Source organism: Pteronotus mesoamericanus, unplaced genomic scaffold (assembly GCF_021234165.1).
Source record: "Pteronotus mesoamericanus isolate MK-2021 breed Mesoamerican mustached bat unplaced genomic scaffold, CSHL_Meso_final contig_46, whole genome shotgun sequence".
In the NCBI taxonomy this organism is placed as follows: domain Eukaryota; kingdom Metazoa; phylum Chordata; class Mammalia; order Chiroptera; family Mormoopidae; genus Pteronotus; species Pteronotus mesoamericanus.
Genome location: NW_026555170.1, coordinates 8,842,878 through 8,862,391, shown reverse-complemented (window position 1 = coordinate 8,862,391; position 19,514 = coordinate 8,842,878).

Sequence of the window (19,514 nt, the reverse complement as noted above, 5' to 3'; positions counted from 1 at the left end):
AAAACAAAAATGCCCTTGGAAAAGCCCATAGATGTTTTCTCTAAAGGCTTCATGTTAATACATTTATCAGGTCGTTTTACTTGTACAAAGAAAAACAGGGCTGTATCTAAATCCTAGAAGTTAGATGTAAGAGGAGTTCCGAGAGGGGGAAAAGGACAGGAAGTCAAAGTGAGGTTAGAAATAAAGTCTCTGCCTGTCTCACACTCCCATGTCAAGGGAAGCCTCCCCTTCTGTGGTTCCAGCCATAACCAGTAGAAGGGCTATGGTATTTCTTCTCTTTATATTCAATCAAATGCAAAAAGAACATGAAGCATTAACAAGCTAGAAGATTGCTTAATTGAGGTTTTTATTTTTATTTTTTCTGAGCATATGGATAGCATTAACAAGAGTAAACAATGGAATCAATGAAACATAATCTTTGCATTAAACCCTGTTTATTGAATGGCTTGGGTCAGTGTCTGTAGATAAATTAATGATTCTAGTTTCCTCTGTCTCTGGCAGCTAAATCAATGCCTGCTCTTCAGATTGAGGAGATGTAATATTTCTCTACTACATGTTTCTTGGCACATGGCTGGAAATGTGTTGGAATGTAGTTTGTAGCCTTCTCGGAAGGTTTCTATGAATCACAATTTTATATTTCCACAGCCAGACTGGACCGCATGAGTCTATGGGTTGCTTGGTGTGTGCAGCAGAGTCATTATCTAAGGCAAAACTCTTTTATCTCATTCGCATTTACTCCCAAATTATCTATGCTCTTGGACGAAGGTCTAGGCACAGACACTTATTGGAATGACCATGTGGCTCTGCTTTCCACGAAGACTTCCATCGAGGTGTATCATTAAAGTGACGGACTCACATCTGCCTGCTTAACTGTCTTAATGCAAAGATGGTCACATGCTCTTCAAATAAAAAGGACAGCAATATAAAGTACAAGCAGGATCCCAGCAGGAAACAGATGGCACACTCAAATTAGGGTAAATCATGGAGGGTTTAATAAAGGGACAGTTTACAAAGGTATGGGCGGGGCATGAGGAAATAGAATGATACCCCAAGTCTAATGAATAGTGGGCCAGTGACCAGTCCTAAAGGGATGGCATCATGAGGAAATTCCTCTCTTGGCTTATATTTGATAGAGAGAGGCAGCCAGCCTGTGTGACCCTGCAGGGAAGGAACCCGAGGAATTAACACCTGACCTCACTCTTCTCTCTCTCCTGATCTCCTGCTGGGATCTGCATTGGTAGAACCCCGACAGAAGCCAGAAAATGAAACAGCCCACACTAGTCACTTCTCCCAGGGCACAGGAGACAAGGGGGCAGGTAGACAGTGAACATGGAGAGATACACGGAAGGTAGCTGGCAACAAGGGAAAGACCAGGAGTTCAGCGTCGATGTGTAGATATAAGAGTTCTACCAGATGTCGAGAGCAGGTATTATGCGGGCAGCTACACCTATGGCTGCAGTGTGGGCTAAGGCCCGGACTGGAGATACACACTTGGGACTTCGTACATGGATGCTTTCTAACGCTGTTAGACCAAAAGTGAACACGAAAGAGGTGGAAGCAGAAATGATGACCAAAGGCAGAGACCTAAGGACTTCCTAGCTAAGATGTTGGAAAGAAAGGAAAGCTTCAGAGTGTGGAACCTGGAGGGCAGTTAAGCAAAGGGTGGGCATAGGAAGGAGGGAGGGACCAAGGGCAGGCATCACAGGGACTCACAGGTCAACAGCCTAAAGGAAACAGGAGAAGGGGAGGCACGGGTGACCTCACTGCCTGTGGTGGAGCCCGAGGGGCCAGAGCTGGACTGTAGAGCGTGCCAGAGAGATGGGAGCAGAGAACTGGAGATGGCGAGTGTGAGCAACTCCTTTGAGAGTTTGTGCTGCAAAGAGAAGAAGAGATTTGGGAAGGAGGGCTGTCAGGGGAAGTGGAGTCAAGAAAAGGTTGACTCGTCAGAAGGTTTTTACACTGATGGGAATAACCTAAGAGAAAGAGCAAAAATGATGGTAGAAGACACAGGGGACCATGGCAACGAGGAGCACACAGGCCCCTACAGTAGGTGCAGGTGCCACTCAGCTCCAGCCAATTGTTGCCAGGTCTCTGATTTCTGCAGAGAAGCTAGAAATTAACCTTAAAAAAAAAACCTAATATTTAAATGTTGGCAACATTGAGAGAATTAAAAAATAATAATAATAACCCTCTGTAGGCCAAACAAAACTCATCTGCAGATCTGTAGGCTGCCAGTTGGCAACCTCTCCTCTACAGGCAAGTTTTACCCCTCCTGTGGCTACCAGGTGTGGCCTCCTGTTTCCAGGACCTGTGAAGGACACTGGGAGTTTGATCTCTAAAATGTCTGAACTTGTAAGTGCCCTGCAGTGGTGCTCGGCCAGGGCGGTTAATGACACAGTCATTGTCCCCTCTGTAAAGGGCAGCGGAACCGAGGCTGCCAGAGCCGGCTGCACATCCTATACTTAAGTCCTCACAGCTAATACTTAGGCTTCACGTATGCCCTTTACCGCCTCCTCACTAAGGAAACTTACTATTTTCTGCAGGCCAATGCAAATAAAGGTCACCAAGAGACACTTTTCAGCCAAACACTGAATGCTGGCATGCAGTGGAAGGGCTGATTGTACGCTCCCAGCTAATAAAAAAATGCCAATCAAAGGGGGCCTTCGCCTGGTCTGAAGCTCAGAAGGAGCCCTAGCTGTCAGTGAGGGCCCCGGGCAGGACAGCGCTCGGATTTCCAAGGATGTCCGGCACCTGCACAGAAACACTGCAGAGCCTGGCAAGCTGACAGCCCTCCCCTGACCCAGGGAGGGCACGAGCCTTCCAGACTGGCTAGGCCACACTACTGCCTTCCTCCGGAGACGAGCGTAAAGAGAAAAGCCACCCTGGGTGGGCTGCTGCATGTTTACACTCACAAAACAGGTCTTTATAACTGGGTTAAAATCCCAGACCTCTCCAATTTTCGCCATCTGAATAAAAGCATTAAAATGCTTCTTGGGTCACAGTGCTGTTTTCCCTAGTGGTCGGTGCCTGCCTCTGGCTGGAAGTGTAATGTCAGCCCCAGAGAAACTGTATTTTAAATGATTTTTCCTCCTGTTTAAGAATGAATCACCAAAGCTTCAGTTGGAACTTTCATCTCTGAAATATTCTGCTCCCACTCACCTCTGGTCTAGTCCTATGCAGAGCAAGAGAGAAAAATATGCCCAGCATTTTGTCACACTGCTAAGCTCTAAGCATCCCTGTTCCCCTCCATCCTGCTGAAACCTGCCCAGGGAGAGGAAGGGAGGGGAAGGGAGCGGAAAGTGGGCCTGAGCAAGCTGAGGAGAAAAGAGAGTTCTCCGTAAACAAGAAAAATTGCTTTTAAATGTTTTCACCAGGAAGGCTAAAATAGTTCTACGTGCTCTAAGTGACAAGGAAAGTAGGGGAACAGTTATTAAGAGCTCTTCCTTGGTAGGGAAGGACTCTGGGAAGATGGCAGTTTGGTAAGCATAGTTTTTCAATCTCTCCAAATCACCACATAAAAACAGAACAAGATAGCAAAACTCAAAACTAATGGACAATATTTATCACAAAACTAGATGACAAGGTATCCCCATGAATCCCAAAATATAAATGCATAGAGACAAACCAACCCACATACGACCTGGCTGGAAGCCCATCTGTGCAGGAGAAAGAAGAGGAAGCAGTAGGGTTTCTGACTTATGGAACCTAGAACAATAAAAACCACAAATAGAGTTGACAGGTCTCACTGGAAAACGCGGAGGACCAATGTGAGAAGAGCAGCTGAAACGAGAGGTTTTGCCCTTGCCAACAGGAAGTGAGTGCAAGAGGCCTGCAGCAAGAGGGACCGCAGGGGTCCTGTGAAATCAAGCCTCCCTTCTGTGAGGAAGCCTGCTCTGGGGAGGAGCTCTGGGGAATGCAATCAAAACTGAGCAGAATAGGGACAACAGAGGCAACGGAAAGAGAAAGCTCACACCAAAGTCGAGGAGAGAAGCACAGCCAAGAAAGCTGCTATATATTCCAACACTACACAAAAACTACAAACGAGGGGCCCTGTAAAGCAAGAGATACTTTACTGAAACCCCACCACATCCTAAAATTCAGAAACACTAATTTCACTAAAAATGACCTATAGAAAACTATCAAATATATACCATACAAAATTATTATTAAAAATAAAATAAGCAAACCCACAAGCAAAGAAAGCATGCCAGAAAGACATGTCCACAATATGGAACAAAATTGTAATCTAATACTTCAAAATGAGTTAGAAAACATTAAGAAAATGATAGGAGGATCCCCCGTCCCAGGGTCAAACTGGAATTACAACTAAAATACAGAGTAATCAACCTATTTAACCAACTGGAGGTTTATAACCAAGGATTTACAGACGAAGCCACATCAAGACTTGCAAGAAGGGCAGAGACACACAAAGGGCTGGCCCCACACCCACGTGAGAATCCGAAGGATATCTCAGCTGCAAAGGTCTCCCTGAGGAGTGAGGGATCTCAACCCCAAACTGGACGCCCCCACCCAGAGCACCAGAGCCTGAAAGTGGAATTTATGTAACATATAGCTGTGAAAATCAGCAGGAATCCTATCTGCCAGGGAGACACAAGAGTCTGCTACAAACCCAGGCACCTCTTAAAGAGCCAATGCATAAAATCTTGTTTGCAGCCACTCACCCTGGGACCCAGTGGAGGGAAGGGGATCAGAGGGACCGTGTAGCTTTGTGGGGAAGGCTAAAGAAACAGCCATCGAGTTCCCTGTGCTGAGTCTTGCACCCACACCACACACAGGCGCCATCTTTCCTGGGTCAGTCACTCCCCTCCACACAACATCAGCCTAAGGAAATGCACTAGCCTCACCCTCTGGGGTCCCTGTGACCCCACCCTGCAGAGCTCATACTCTGTGGAGGAGTCTGCTGGCTGCTGCCAACCTGCGCCCACAGTACAGAATTTCTTGTAGGGCTCTTAAGAAGGCCTGGGCAGACTCAGGGTATCAGAGACAAAAAGGGAATAACTGAGTCCTATGACTCAAAGGAGAAGAATATTTCTCCCCTGTCATGACCAAACAGTGTTGCCTCCTACCCCCGAAAATGCACTATCCCCATCCTCCCAGCTCCCTGTGGCCCCGTTCTGCTGAGCTCTAGCCCTACAGAAGAGTCAGCTCGCTGCTTCCAGCGTGGGCCCGTGTGGCAGACTTTCTTGGAAGGCTCTCAAAGAGGTTTGGGCAGACTTAGGGGTGGCAGAAACTGAGTCGTGTGCTCTAGGGCAAGGGCCATTTTCCCCTCACACACCAGCCCCTCCCACTCCTGTGCACAGTCTTCACTCCACACAGCCAAATCTCGGTCTGTTTCAGACTAATGAACTCTTCTGGCCTCGCTCCGACAACTCCCTGACCCCTCCCCAACCACAAAGGTCTGCAGGTCCCTGGTGGGGATGGCTAGCCTTGGAGTACTCTTGCTATTACCGAGACTTTTGTTGAGTAGCCTGAGACCAGCACTGATACTGAGTTTGAATTGGTATCAGCCTGGTGAACACAACTTGCCCCTACTTGGTGACTCACTGGGAACCTAGCTTGTGCAACTTGCGTGCCACCAGAGGCTCTTTCAGCGACTCAGTCTATCAGGCAGCTGGTAGGCGAACTCAGATCTCCAGGTGCCTTGGGCCTTTCGTTGACCTGTCCTTGGGATCAGTGCTGGTAGAAGCCAGCCTGGGTGTGCATCTTAGCCCCTCCCATGCACACCCAGGCCCAGCAGAAACAGCCACAAATTTTGGATCACTTTGTATTTCCAACCAGGTAGCCCAGGGCTAGTCATAGGCAGTGACTTGACCCTGGAGTCCCTCCCAAGAGGTCACAAAACCAAAAACCCAGTAGTGAGATTCAGACCCCACCAGAGCACAACCTGATTAGCTCCACAACTGGCACACACAAAGAAGGATCTGGGCCGGCACCAGACCCTGCTGGGCGAGTCCCCCTTCATGGGGTCACCCCTGCAGAGCAGGTCATATGCCGTGATCGGGTCAGTCCTCATAGCCAGCCAGCCTGCGGGTCAGCCCCACCCATGAATGGGCCAACACTGATCAAGGATCAACTACAAGAGGAGGGCTCATGTAACCCACACAAAGGACATTCCTGGAGCACCTAGCACAGGTGATCAAGGAGATTGTACCAATGAGCCCCACAGGACACCCACTACATAAGGCTACCATACAAAGATTGGGAGACAGAGACCTATCTAATTCAAGGAACAAATATGGAGAGGCAGCCAAAATGGAAAGACAAAGAAACAAGTCTCAAATAAAAGAACAAGAAAAAACCCCAGAAGAACACAATAAAATGGAGGTAAGCAACCTACCAGATACAGAGTTCAAAACAAAGGTTATAAAGATGCTCAAGGAACTTAGGGGAAGGATGGGAAAGAACAGATATAAAATATATGCAAGTATATATGTATATGTCTGTCCACATGTATCGTTCCTAGATCTGTCTACTGAAAAGGCCTATAAACAAAGACTGATACAGTAGCAATGAGCAACTCTGCCACCAGATACAGTTTTAAAACAGTTTCTCACTAAAAGAACCTGGGGTTTATTATTAGAGAAATGGTAGATCCCAGATATGGCACATGCTGTATATAAGATAAGCCTGGAACATACTATCATACCAGAAAGCAAGGACATTTGTCAAAGACTGCTTCGGTCGTATCTAAAGGACTTAGGAGCCCCTTGCAAACACTTCCACTGACCAAAGATGTGATAATTTGAATTTCAGAATGACAATAAACAGAAATATATTTAAGTCTATAAATATGTTTAAATTCATGAGTTCTTAAGTGATCTTTTAAAAAAGAAATTGGTCACCTTTGAAGTATGACAGAGAAGTAATTCATGAGAATTAGTAAACAAAGGGAAAGAATCAAACATTTATCCTTCTTTCCCTACATGAATTATACCACTGATTGATAAATAGTAAATGAAGTATCTTTATAAATTTATTCCAACTAATAAACAAAAAAAGATAGAATTAGAATAGTATCATTTTGCAACTCTAGTGAATTAATAGATGTAGACAGTAAGCCTCAAAGCTGTTCCTAGCATAAAAAAGAGAAACAAGCAGATATCATGTGCCTCCTACGATCTTGCCAAACACCACCTAGAATCTTGCCAAAGGGAGTAAACAAGAATCTGATTCAGTGTCTGTTCCAGTTGCCAATTTTCTGAAAATATTGAGGACAGGGGAATGTGTATGGCATCAAGAGACAGCAATCAGCAAAATCTAGAGTTTGGGAATCTAAATGTCAAATGGCCTGGATTCTCCACATAAATTTTAAGGAAATAAAAAGGATGGAGAGGGAATCTGTAAGTTAAACGAGATGTAAACACATATCAAGTTTTTAAAATAAGACTAAACTATAGTGCAGGATAACACTATACAAATACAGCAAAGTGATTATGATGAAGTCGGGGCATGGTTACGTTTGTGGGGAAGATGTGATTTCTGGATGGGTGTATTAGCCAGGGTTCTCCACAGAAACAGAACTAATAGGATATAAACAGATTATATAAGACGATATTTATTATTATCATTGGCTCATGTGATTTTGGAGGGTGAGAAGTCCCATGATCTGCCTTTGCGATGCAGAGAACCAGGAAAGCCAGTGGTGTAATCCAGTCCAAGCCCAAGGCCTGGGAACTGGGGGACCAATGGTATAAGTCCTGGTGTGAGTCCAAAAGCCTGAGAAACAGTAGCACTGATATCAGAGGGCAGGAAAAAGGAGACGTCTCAGCTTAAACAGAGCAAATTTGCCCTTCCTCCGCTTTTCTCTTCTATTCAGTTTCTGAAGGGATTGAATGATGTGCACCTGCCTTGGTCAGGGTGATCTTTCCTTGGTCTACTACTTAACAGGCTAATCTCTTCCAGAGCACCCTCGCAGATACTCCCAGAAATAATATTTTACCAGGTATCTGGGAATCCTTTAGCCTGGTCAAGCTGATAGAAAAATTAACCATCACAATGGATGAGAAAGTTCTATTTCTTGACTTGGTAGTGATTTCAAGAACGTTGGACTCAGAATAGTTCATTAAGTCATACAATTGTTTTGTACTGTTTCTGTATTTGCGCCTTATTATAATAATATTATATTGCTATAATAATAACCCATCTGAAATGGCTCCTGAGCCCCTGCAGGTGGGAGGAGAGCGTGGTACTAGGCCAGGAGATGGGAGCGATTCCCCAGCAGACGATGCTGTTTAACTAGGAAGCCAGAGGACCCTTCCCCAGGCTGCTGAGGAACTACCAGCACACTTTTTGATTTTCCTCACCCTTTCGAAAGATCGATAGGTTCTCTTGAGAGAACTGTCAATTAATATACTGATAATTACTATTTTTATGTCAGGAGATATGTAAAAAGTACTTTAACTTAGACAGGTCAGGAAAGCTGAAACTAATTTTGTAGATGCCTTTTGAAAGAGTTGTAAGCAGAGGGAATGGAAAAGAGGTATACCACCTTCTGGAAAAAGCAGCAGATCTTGTTCCCTACTGTTATATCCTGTTTCGTCTAGAGCAGTGATTTCAACCTTTTTCATCTCATGGTGCACACAAACCAATTACTAAAATTCTGCAGCACACCAAGAAGTATATTTTCTGCCCATCTGACAAAAAAAAAAAAAAAGTGTAATTTTGACTAATTCAAACAGGATGGCTATTGTTGTGTGGTCTGTGGTCATTTTTTTTTTCATTTGGCATTTAAGGGAAAAGAGGTCGGTGCCCCTGACTAAATAGTCAGGTACTGCATGGTTTTTTTTTCAAAATCATAATATATTGGGTTGAATAAAATATTGTATTAAAATTAGTATCATCTGTGTTTTATTTAATCTTGAAAAAATGGCTACTAGAAAATTTTAAATTATATAAGAAGCTGGCATTTGTGCTTTGAATTATATTTCTATAAGTAATTACAACAAAATGTAATGGGGAATTAGGTAAGGAAAATATTAGAATGCACAGGTAGCAGGAGCCTTGAGTCATGCTCAGGAATGAAGATCTTTCTGGCAACCAGATTCACATCCAGGGAGTTCCAAAGTTGAAGGGCAACCTTGGATAGTTTAATAGATTCTTCTTTTGCTAACCCAGGTATTGAATATTTGAAAAATTCTTGCAGCACACTGGTTGAAAATCATTGATCTAGAGCTGTGGCCTATTCCACCTGGTATATTGTGCTAAGTTATCTAACTCTTGATGATTTAATGGCTTTTAAAAATCTGTAAAATGGGAACATTTAACCAATTGAAAAGTAAGTTCCCATCACAAAAAGCTTATTAGCCACTAGAATATATTAGTAGGAAGTTCTGCTGACCCTTTCCATGAGAGCCCAAGGCGCCATCTACCCAGAGTCCTCTAGGTGCGGGTGCATGTGGAGACAGGTTCAACAGGTGTCTTGGGCATCTCCCAAGGAAACTACAGTTGCATTGCTCCATCACAGTCTAGGAAGTCAGAAGAGCATGGTACATGGAACACAGACATGTGTCAGAAAGATTGAAGTTGAAATCCTGGCCTTTGTCCTAACTAACTCTGTGATATCAGACAAATTAATTAATGTCTCCAAATGTTTATTTCCTCACCTGCAGAATGAGGGTAGCAGTCACAGCTAGTTGACTGGGCTGTTGGGAAGACTGAATGTAATGATGGCTATAAAGGGCAAAATAGCCACAAGACCTCTCTAGGTATGAACTGTTCTTATTATTATTGACGTCATTGTCATCAACAAAAGGGTGGTTATTAAGAAATAAAATACTTTATACCAGTGGTTCTCAAAGCATATTCCCCAAACCAGCAGCTATGCGTCATCTGAGACTTCCTAGAAATGGGCCCTCCTCTCCAGTCTCCAACCCTGCACCTACTGAATCAGAACCTCTGGTGTAGGGCCCATCAACCTGTGTTTTAACAAATCTTTCAGTAATTTTAGGAATGCTAGAGTTTGAAAACCCCTTATCTAATACCATCATTTGTTGTAGCCTCTTGTAAACTTTCAGAGAGCTAGAATTTTTCAGGAAGGCTGCTAACATTTTGCTTTTTTATTGACTGAGAACAATGAACTTGCATTCTAGCCTTGATTCTACCAGCCAGTGAGGCGGAAGAGAGAATCCCTGTCTGATGCCCCACAAGCCTTACTGACACTGACAGATAGTCTGTCTAAACCGCTGGGAGCAGGCTGAGGGCAGGGGTCAGCAGGGGCCGCCAGGGGAGATGAAGCTAGGCCACGGGGTTGAAACCTGGAAGCCACTTCTGCACTGAGCCACACTCCTTGGGGCACTGAGGGTGTGCCATGCAGCCAGATAATACCTTCATGAATGGCCTGGGGTGATGACAAGGACATTGAGTTTTGCAGCACTTCTGCGGCGAAACAAGTGTATGCTCCCCAGCCCTCAGCAAGAAAATGGCAGGAGCAAGTTCTTAAACTCAGCACACACAAGGCTAGCGCGATAATTGGATGAGGGAAAAAGCCCTCCCACCCCCTTCCAGTACCAGAGTGGTGGTGGGACCAGGGAAAGGCAGGCACATGCGCAATAGCAGTTAAAATGGTGGCAGGGGAGGTGCCGGACCAAAGAGGCCTGTCAGTCTAACAGGGGTTGGGGGGTGTAGGGGGGAGGTATTGGTTGGGAGGTGGACCCACTCAAAGTACACAAAAGTTTAGGAAGTTAATTGGTAATTCTGAGAAAGTGCCCAGTTTATCCCACACCTGAAACTAACATAAACCTAGGAGAACAATGAAAGTTCTGTCTCTTGCTCCTGGCTCGCTGCTAGGGACCTGCACTCAGAAGGTGCACTGGCCTGTCCTCTCCTTGGGCCACATGACCTTAGCAGTAACATGGCTCATGGCCTCCAGGAGGGAATCTCTCTTGCTGACCTGGTAGAGCACACACTGGTGCCAGGAGCATGGGACCTTGTGGCCCTAGAAGCTGCATAGCCAGTGCGGCACTGGCTCCACACAGCCTTCAGGAAGAGGCCTGAAGCTGGACAGCAGCTGGGAACAAGCCAAGCTACCTAGATGACCACTCAGCCATCTCAGGCTGCAAAGGGCAGTACTTTAAGTGGAACAAGAATTATGGGCACTGCTTTTGGTTTTGGTCTTGCTGAATACAGCTGGGTATTGTATCTGGGTTTTTCAGGGGAGATGAGCTTTGATAAGGGGAGCCCCCCATTCTCTCAGATCGTTCAGCATTCAAATAAAAACCTCTTTCCTTTCTCACCAGCCTCTGCCTCTAGAGTTTGCCTTTAAGTCGTATTGTGCAGCCAAACTGCAGTTTGGTTTGGTATCATTGTAAGTACCTTGAAGGAAAGACTGTGGTTTGTCATCGATATGTTCTCTAGCATCTCACACCCTGTCTGACAGATCGTAGACAGCTGATAAATATTCATTGGATGAATAATGAAGGAAGAATAAGAAGAAAGGCTAGAGATGATTATAGCATTTGACCAACAGATAAATTCTTCTAAAAAAAAGTAACTTAGGATTTTGTTTTTTAAACTTGCTCTCTGAAATGCAAGGGACATTCACTTGCTTGGCTTAGCCAGCAATTTAAACACATCTATTAAAATGTATGACTTCCGATTGAAATTGGAAAAAAGGATTAACGATGATTTTAAAACCTCAAATAACTAAATTCCCAATGAAATTGAATTTGGGCCAATACTCAGTTAGCACTTGGGTTAAAAAGGCAACTGAAAGAAAACAGAGAGAAATGATTTTAGGTGTTTAAATGCAATTCTGAGGCTATATCCTGGAAAGAAAAGAGGGAAGTTACTTTCTCCCACTATATATGCGTACATATTGCACTAGAAGCACATGTGATTATTTCTATGCTTAAGCATGATAAAATCCAGATTACTCAAAAGACGATAAATATACTGGATATAATTTATTAAGGAAAGGAATTCTAAAAATCTGTTTTAGGAAGATTCAATAATTCTATATTTCAGTTAACCTGCATATCTCATTAAACTCTCCTTATTAGTTAAAGTTTATTGTATTTAGAAAGCAGCAGACATATCATCAAGTTGAAGCACCACATCTTCATACGGAAACATCTTTTCCTTGAAGAATTAGTACATAAAACCAACTGCTGCAATTCCGGGAGGCATAGAAAAATTAAATGCAGTTTGGCGCCCATCCATACCTACAGACTATAGAAAAATATTAAAGTAATAAAAAAGTGTCAGAGGCCTTAATGCCAGGATCATCCATTTTTATTTTGTCTCTTATATTTAACCATCTATCAGTGTAAATAGCTTTCAGTAAAAATGAATGATTTTATCAATATTCTCAGCAAAACATATTTGGTTTCATCAATGTAAAAGATCTATTGCCACCAACCTTGAAAGTTTGGTCTCTTGGCCCAGGGACAACCATCTCTGTGGGAGATGTGACGCCAAGAACGAATGAAAAGCATACATTATCTGGAGCAGTTCTGTACCTTAGAGAAAAAGAAAAAGAAAACTGGGTGACTGAGAGCGATTCCTTGGTGGCACTTGATAAAAATAATGCAGAGTTAACTAATGGAATTAATAGGAGTATCGGACCTATCATTTTTAACTTTTGGTTTAGGAGTAATGGGAGACCCTCAGGCACTGAAGGAACACCATCCATTAACTTGTTAAGTAGGCTGAGGAAGACAAGGAACTCCCAAAGAGCTTAACTTAGTCTCAAGGAGAACTTAATGACTCATTCATTTGTTCATTCACTTAGTTCTCTATAATTCTGTCACCATTAGATGTACTTCAGAATTTTAAAACTAGGACAATTGACATGTCCATTTTTCTATGTATTCTGTTGACTATTTTTTGGTGATTGCTAATTCATCAAGGATTTCATTCTTGTAGGACATTTAGAGGACCTCTCTTCACCTTTTAATATTTCCAAAATTAATTAAAGTACTTTTAAAATGTTCCTCTTTTAAAATTTCAAAATGTCCTGTTTTTTTCCACTGAAAAGGTTATTTATACCCCATAGCAGTGATGTTCACAACTGTGAGATAATGGGGAAAAAAATCACAAAACCCCTTAAAGAGGCACATGCCTCCTGAATCTGTGTGCAGTAAAGGAGAAAATAATTTCCAATACTGAAATTAGGGAATTTGGAAGCTGAAGGATGCAAAAGGCACCTAAGAACAAAATTCTCCACCTTCCACCAACATGCAACGACTCTGAACATTCTACCTGCAGCCCACCCACTTCCTGAGCTCCAGGCTGGACACAGAGCTACCTTCCTGCTCTGGGCACTCTGACAGGACAGAGGTCAGCAGGGTTTGTTTCAAAGGCTCAGCACTCAAGCATGTGTGCCTGTGCATGTGGGCACACACACGCACGCACTTGGCACTTGCCATTACGTATTCATGAAATAGCCTTTTAAGAGTGGGGCTTTGTGTGGAAAATGAGCCAGGTTCTCAGTCTAGAGATAGACCCAGGAGGGGTCCTTAGCACATGTTTTCTCCCACGCATACTCCTGTTGCTGATTGATGTTGCGAATGATAGCTGACAATTGCAGACCCTCCCAGATGCCTGCGGTGCACTTAAGAGCTGGCTAGCATTTGAAGGAGCAACTATATTACATGCTTAGATTACCTGATGAATAAACACACAGAGGTCTTTTTGAGGAATCATATTAAGTAGTTCTGTAGAAGTTATGGTCTTAACTAAACAATACAACTGGCGGTTGATAACTTTAGAGATGTATTCCCCTCACTATTAGCTCAGCAACGTATGAGTCTCTTTGCTTGGGATGAACTTCAGACCATCAACAGTTAGGCAAAGATGGCAAGAGATTACAGTACAGATACAGAAAGATTGTTGGTGCTGCCATAAACTATGGCCCATCTCTAGTGTGTGCAATCTATTCCTACTTTAACAAGGGCCTTTTCAGTCACACTTAATAAACTCCCTCTTGTTTAAATGACTGTGATTGGGTGGTCAGCACTGTTCTTTTTGCTTTTGTGACCTATAAAATGAAGAGTCAAATCACATGGCCTGGAAGGAAAGGAAAATGTCAGGCTGTATGATTAAGGACTAATAAAAACCCCTCAGGTAGTCACAGTGCTTACACAGATTCCACAGGCACCCGAGACTAAACATGGCCAAAACATTTATCATCTCTCTTCCAAAACACCCTACTTCTCTTCCTATTGCCACCTCTCCATGACTGGTCCCATCTGCCTGACCACATCCAGACATCATGTCCTGCCATTTCTAAATTCTACTTGGGTTCACCATCCTGAGTTGTTGGGTCAGATGTAGGAGTTGAAAGTGGATATTTAGCCAGTGAGGCAAGCTGAAAGATGGGACGGACTATGATTCGGGTGGTAGCAGGTGAAGTCATGAGGCAGGTGGTAATGACCTCTGTCCTTCAAAGAGTAGGTGAATCATTTCTGGTCTGGAGCATGTGTGTCTACAGGAAATTCAAACTGCATCTCCTATTCCACAGAGACCAGAACACACTAAAATAGTTTTTGTACAGATTTTTGGTACTCTAGTATACCAGAGGGTGTCTGGAGGTCCCCCTGGAGATTTGTAATTGCTGCAAGCATTGGCTAAATGCTGAAAGACTAGGGATAAAAACTATAGGGTGCCATGTTAGATGTGGAGTCACCAAAGTCTCTGGGACTCTGCAGTGCTGAACAGCCATGTTATCTAGCTGAGCAGCAGGTGTAGGAATTGAATATAGGCCTCTCCAGCCATGCCACCCACTTCTACGCTGTGTAGAGCAGCCACCAGAACATGTGACCTTGAAGAGTGTAAAGGTCAAAGCCAGCGTGTTGAATCCAAACTGAGCCACTGGTTAGAGAGACAAGGTGGAAAATGAGAAGTAGAGCATGGGAAAATGGGGTAAGGAATCAAAGCACCAGGAAAAGCAAAACTATGAAGAGGCAGAGTCGCTCTGAATGAATTCTGAAGACAAAGTGTAAGTGCCTGTTGGGCTCTTTGCTCCTAATACTCTCTTATGTGGGCAGGCCAAGATCATTCAAATGCTTCAGAGAGACAAACAAGTGGAAGCATATACTATGTTCATGAATAGGAAGAAGTAGCATCATTAATATGTCCATACTATTCAAAGCAATCTATAGATTCAACACAATTCTTATCAAGAGACCAATGGCATATTCCACAAAATTAGAACAAATATTCCAAACATTTATATGGAACCATGAGTTGCAACAACAATCTTGAGAAAGAACAAAGTTGGACAGATATGTGTAAAAAAATAAAACTAGACCACCTTCTTATACCATACACGAATAAACTCAAAATGGATTAAAGACTTAAATGTTAGACTCAAAACCATAAAAATCCTAGAAGAAAGCATGGGCAGTAAAATCTCAGACATTTCTTTCAGCAGCATTTTTTATTTTTTTGATATATCTTCTCAGGCAAGGGAAACAAACAAAACAAGCACATTAGGCTACATCAAACTAAAAATGTTTTGCACAGCAAAGGAAATCCAATAAAATGGAAAGAGAACCCACAGAATGAGAGAACATATTCACCAATGATACATCTGATAAGGGGTAAATACCCAAAATTTATAAAACTCAACACCAAAACAACAAATAATCCAATAAAAAATGGGCAAAGGACCTGAATATTACTTCTCCAAAGAGGACATATAGATGGCCAGTTGACATATGAAAAAAATGCTTAAACTCACTAATCATCAGAGAAATGCAAGTTAAAACCACAATGAATAAAACAAACAAGCATTGGCGAGGATGTGAAGAAAAGGGAACTTTTGTGCACTGTTGGTGGGAATTCAGATGGGTGCAGCCACTGTGAAAAACAGAATAGAGGTTCCTTAAAAAATTAAAAATGAAACTGCCTTATGACCCAGTGATTCCACTTCTGGGAATATATCCAAAGAATAATTCAAAATAATATAAGCACCCCTTTGTTCATGCAGCATTATTTATAATGGCCAAGTCATGGAAGCAACCCAAGTGTCCATCAGTAGATAAGTGGATAAAAAGGTTTTGGTACATTTACACAATGGAATACTACTTGGCCATTAAAAAGAAGGAAATCTTACCTTTTGGGACAACATAGATGGACCTGGAGAGTATTATGGTAAGTGAAATAAGCCAGTCTGAGAAAGACAATACCACATGATTTCACTCGTACGTGAAATCTAATGAACAAAATAAACTAACACACTAAATAGAAACACTCAGAGAACAGTTTGATAGCTGTCAAAAAGGAGAGGAACTGCAGGGCTGGGTGAGAAAGGAGAAGTGATTAAGCCAAAACAAAAAACAAACAAAAATACCCCTCACAGACCCAGACAATAGTATGGTGACTATCAGAGGGAAAGCGGGGTGGAGGGGATGCGGAATGGGGTATAGGGGGATAAATGGTGGTACAAGGAGGCTTGACCTGGGGTGGAGAATACACAACATAATATACAGATGATACCGAATTGTACACCTAAAACCTATAATTTTATTAACCAATGACACCCCATTAAATTCAATTTTGAAAAAACAAATAGTTCAGTCAGGAAGGAAAACCAGCAAGTTGAGGTGGTCCATGGTCAAATTTGCTGATTTTCATTATATACTAAAAGGTAAGTTATCTGGAGAGGAAGGGGAGGGGAGGCGAGGGGAGAGAGAAGAGAGAAGAGAGCTGGGATGAAGAAACCACACAGAATTGGAAAGGTCTGAAATAGCCTGTGTGGGAATGGAGAGGGAGGTGACCAGGGACAAAAGCAGTGCCCAGCAGCCTTGAGGACGCTGTTGAGGCTGGAGACCACACGTTTGGTCTCCACTTGAGTGTGTGGTTTCCTTCAGGGTTGCTGAGCAGTTTCAGGAGGAGAGTAAACAGACTGCAGTCATGATACACACTTAGACATTAACAAAGCAGGGATAGTAGTCACACAAGGTAAGAATAGTGAGGGAGAAGCAAGTGAAGCCATTCACTGTGTACATCTAAGTTGGTTAAGAAAGCAAAGTGTCATAGCTAATGTCGTGTTTCAACTTGGCTGGGCTGTGGTGCCCAGATGTTTGCTCAAACATTATTCTGTATGTTTCTGTGAGGGTGTTTTTGATGAGGTTAACATTTAAATCAGTAGACTTTCGAGTAAAGCAGATTGCGCTCCAAATGTGAGTGTGCCCCACCCAATCAAAGATCTGAACAGAACAAAAGACTGATCTTCCCTGAGCAGGAAGGACTTCTGCCAACAGCCAACCTTTCAATTTGAGCCACAGCATCAGATCGTCCATGGGTCCCCAGCCTGCCAGCCCACCCTGCAGACTTTAGACTTGCCAGCCTCCATAATGGCGTGAGCCAGTTCCTTAAAAACCTCTCTCTTCATCCCTCCATTTCTCCTCCCCCCTCTCCCGCCCTGTCTCCCTTTACACACACATACATACACAGACAAGGTAAGTCTGGGGAGAGGGGAAGAGCTAGGTGAAGGGACAGGAAGGCATCAGAAATCTTGAGAAGCAAGCTCAGTGAGGGCAATAGAATGCAAAAACAGGGAAGATGGTGAAGAACTACATTCAGAGTTAGGGGAGTTTCCAACTTCAGATGCACAGTAAAGATGGATGAGAACAAATTCAGAGGAGTGGAGGCTGAGGAAGTGGGAACTGAAAAAGGCTCTGACGTTCAGGTGCTGGTTGGGCTGTCCCCATGCACCCTGAAGCTGCACGTGCAGCCTGGGTGGGGAGCTTGGAACAGAGAGGAGACTGCAAGCCAGGATGGCAGACAGTGAGGGCTGCCTGCTAACATTCTCCAGTGGTTTCTTATCGTCTGCAGGGAAGGCCCAACTCCTTCTCATGGCAGCAAGCCCTTCGTGACCTGGAGTATTATGCTAAGTGAAATAAGCCAGTGCTTTGTAGCTCATCTCTGCTCAGCCTCAGCCCAGTCCAGTTGCAGCTTCACTGACTTTTTGTCTGTGGTCTAGAAGCTGACTAAACTCTTGGCCCTCAAGCCTTTGCACATTCCATTCTTCTTGCCCTTCATCGAAGGGCAATCCACTTCTAGCCCTACCCCTCGTGCTGGCAGCTTCAAATGCAATGGAAAAGACTCCTCACCTTGACAAGCACTCCTAATAAACCGAAGACCATCTGGGAAACAGTCTCTTAGAGGGTGAGGGAAATTTCTCCCCATACTCTGTGATTAGCTGTACCTTGACTGAAACAAACTGTACTTTTCTGTGAAACTGCAGGTTCTACAAATCCTATAAAAGTTTTAGGCTGCTCAATGTAAATCACAGCCCAGGGTTTGAGCATTCTGTTTCATTCAGTTATCATCAGAGAATTGTGTTAATTATTTGCAAAGATGAGCCCGCTGCAGGGGGCAACAGGCAGATTCACCTTCAAGCTTGCTCGTGCTCATGCGCGCTCTCTGCATTCCCTTGTCCATTGCCATCTCTCTACCAGATTGCCAGTTTTAATACTTAGTACAGATATAAGCTTTGTGCATTGATTTTTTTCCTATTCCTGATTTCCTCCCTACAGCCTCCTTGAACTTTATTTTAAAAAGTGATAAATAAAACATGAGCTTGGCTTTAACTTTTAAAGCAGGGAGTAGTTCGCTAATTAGAAGAGTGGATGGATGTTAATCAATTTTATGATTCATGGCTGTTTAACTGATACCTGGATCAGAGGCTCTGGCAGTGAACTTTAAGGAACCAGGAGCTCTGGTTTCCTTCCTTAGCCTGAGAAAAATTGACCCCTTTCGCTCACTTTCTTCCCTCCAGAGTGTATGGAGGTGTGGCGGGGCGCGGGGGGGTACTTTAGGGGACCAGAGTAACTCCATTCCAAGCGGCTGCCCTTGGTGTTTGTTCATCTTCCCAAATCATTGTCTCCAAATTTTGCCCCAGTAACGCAGACAACATCTTCTTATAGTCATCCTGATGGTCAGTCTTCACAGCTGACCTTTCTGTTTATGATTAAGCAAGTTTGAGGCTTAGTGGTAGAAATAAAGTATGATTTCTTTCTTCCTTACACTAAATACTCTCCTTCTTTAAAAAACTTGTCCTCATTCACTGTGAAATTGAAAACACAGCCTTTTCCTGATGACCAGATGGCCCAGCAAATGTAATCACTTCAAGCACTGCACACTTCCTCTCCGCTGCTCTCCGCGGCGGGCTAACTCCTTACTCCTCCAGATGCCATCCTCTCTCTGAGTGCTTCCCCCACAATCATTATTAAAAAAAAAAATCAGAGCAATGGAGTTGTGAGAAAGCAAATACTTCTTTAAACCTATAAAACAAATCTTTCAGAGAAGCGTAATAATAAATGAATAAATGAGTTAAATTTATATCTTTGATTAATATTTAATTCAATAAGAATGTCACTTACATTTATTCTAATTTATGTGGTATAGTTACTTGATTCAAATTTCCCTTTAAATTATATCTGGTATTCCAGAGAGTAAAGCAAGGAAATTATGATGGACAACGGAGGGCAATCTGAATAGAATCTTAATATCAGTCGATATCCACTTAATACTGAGGACGGCTCCAG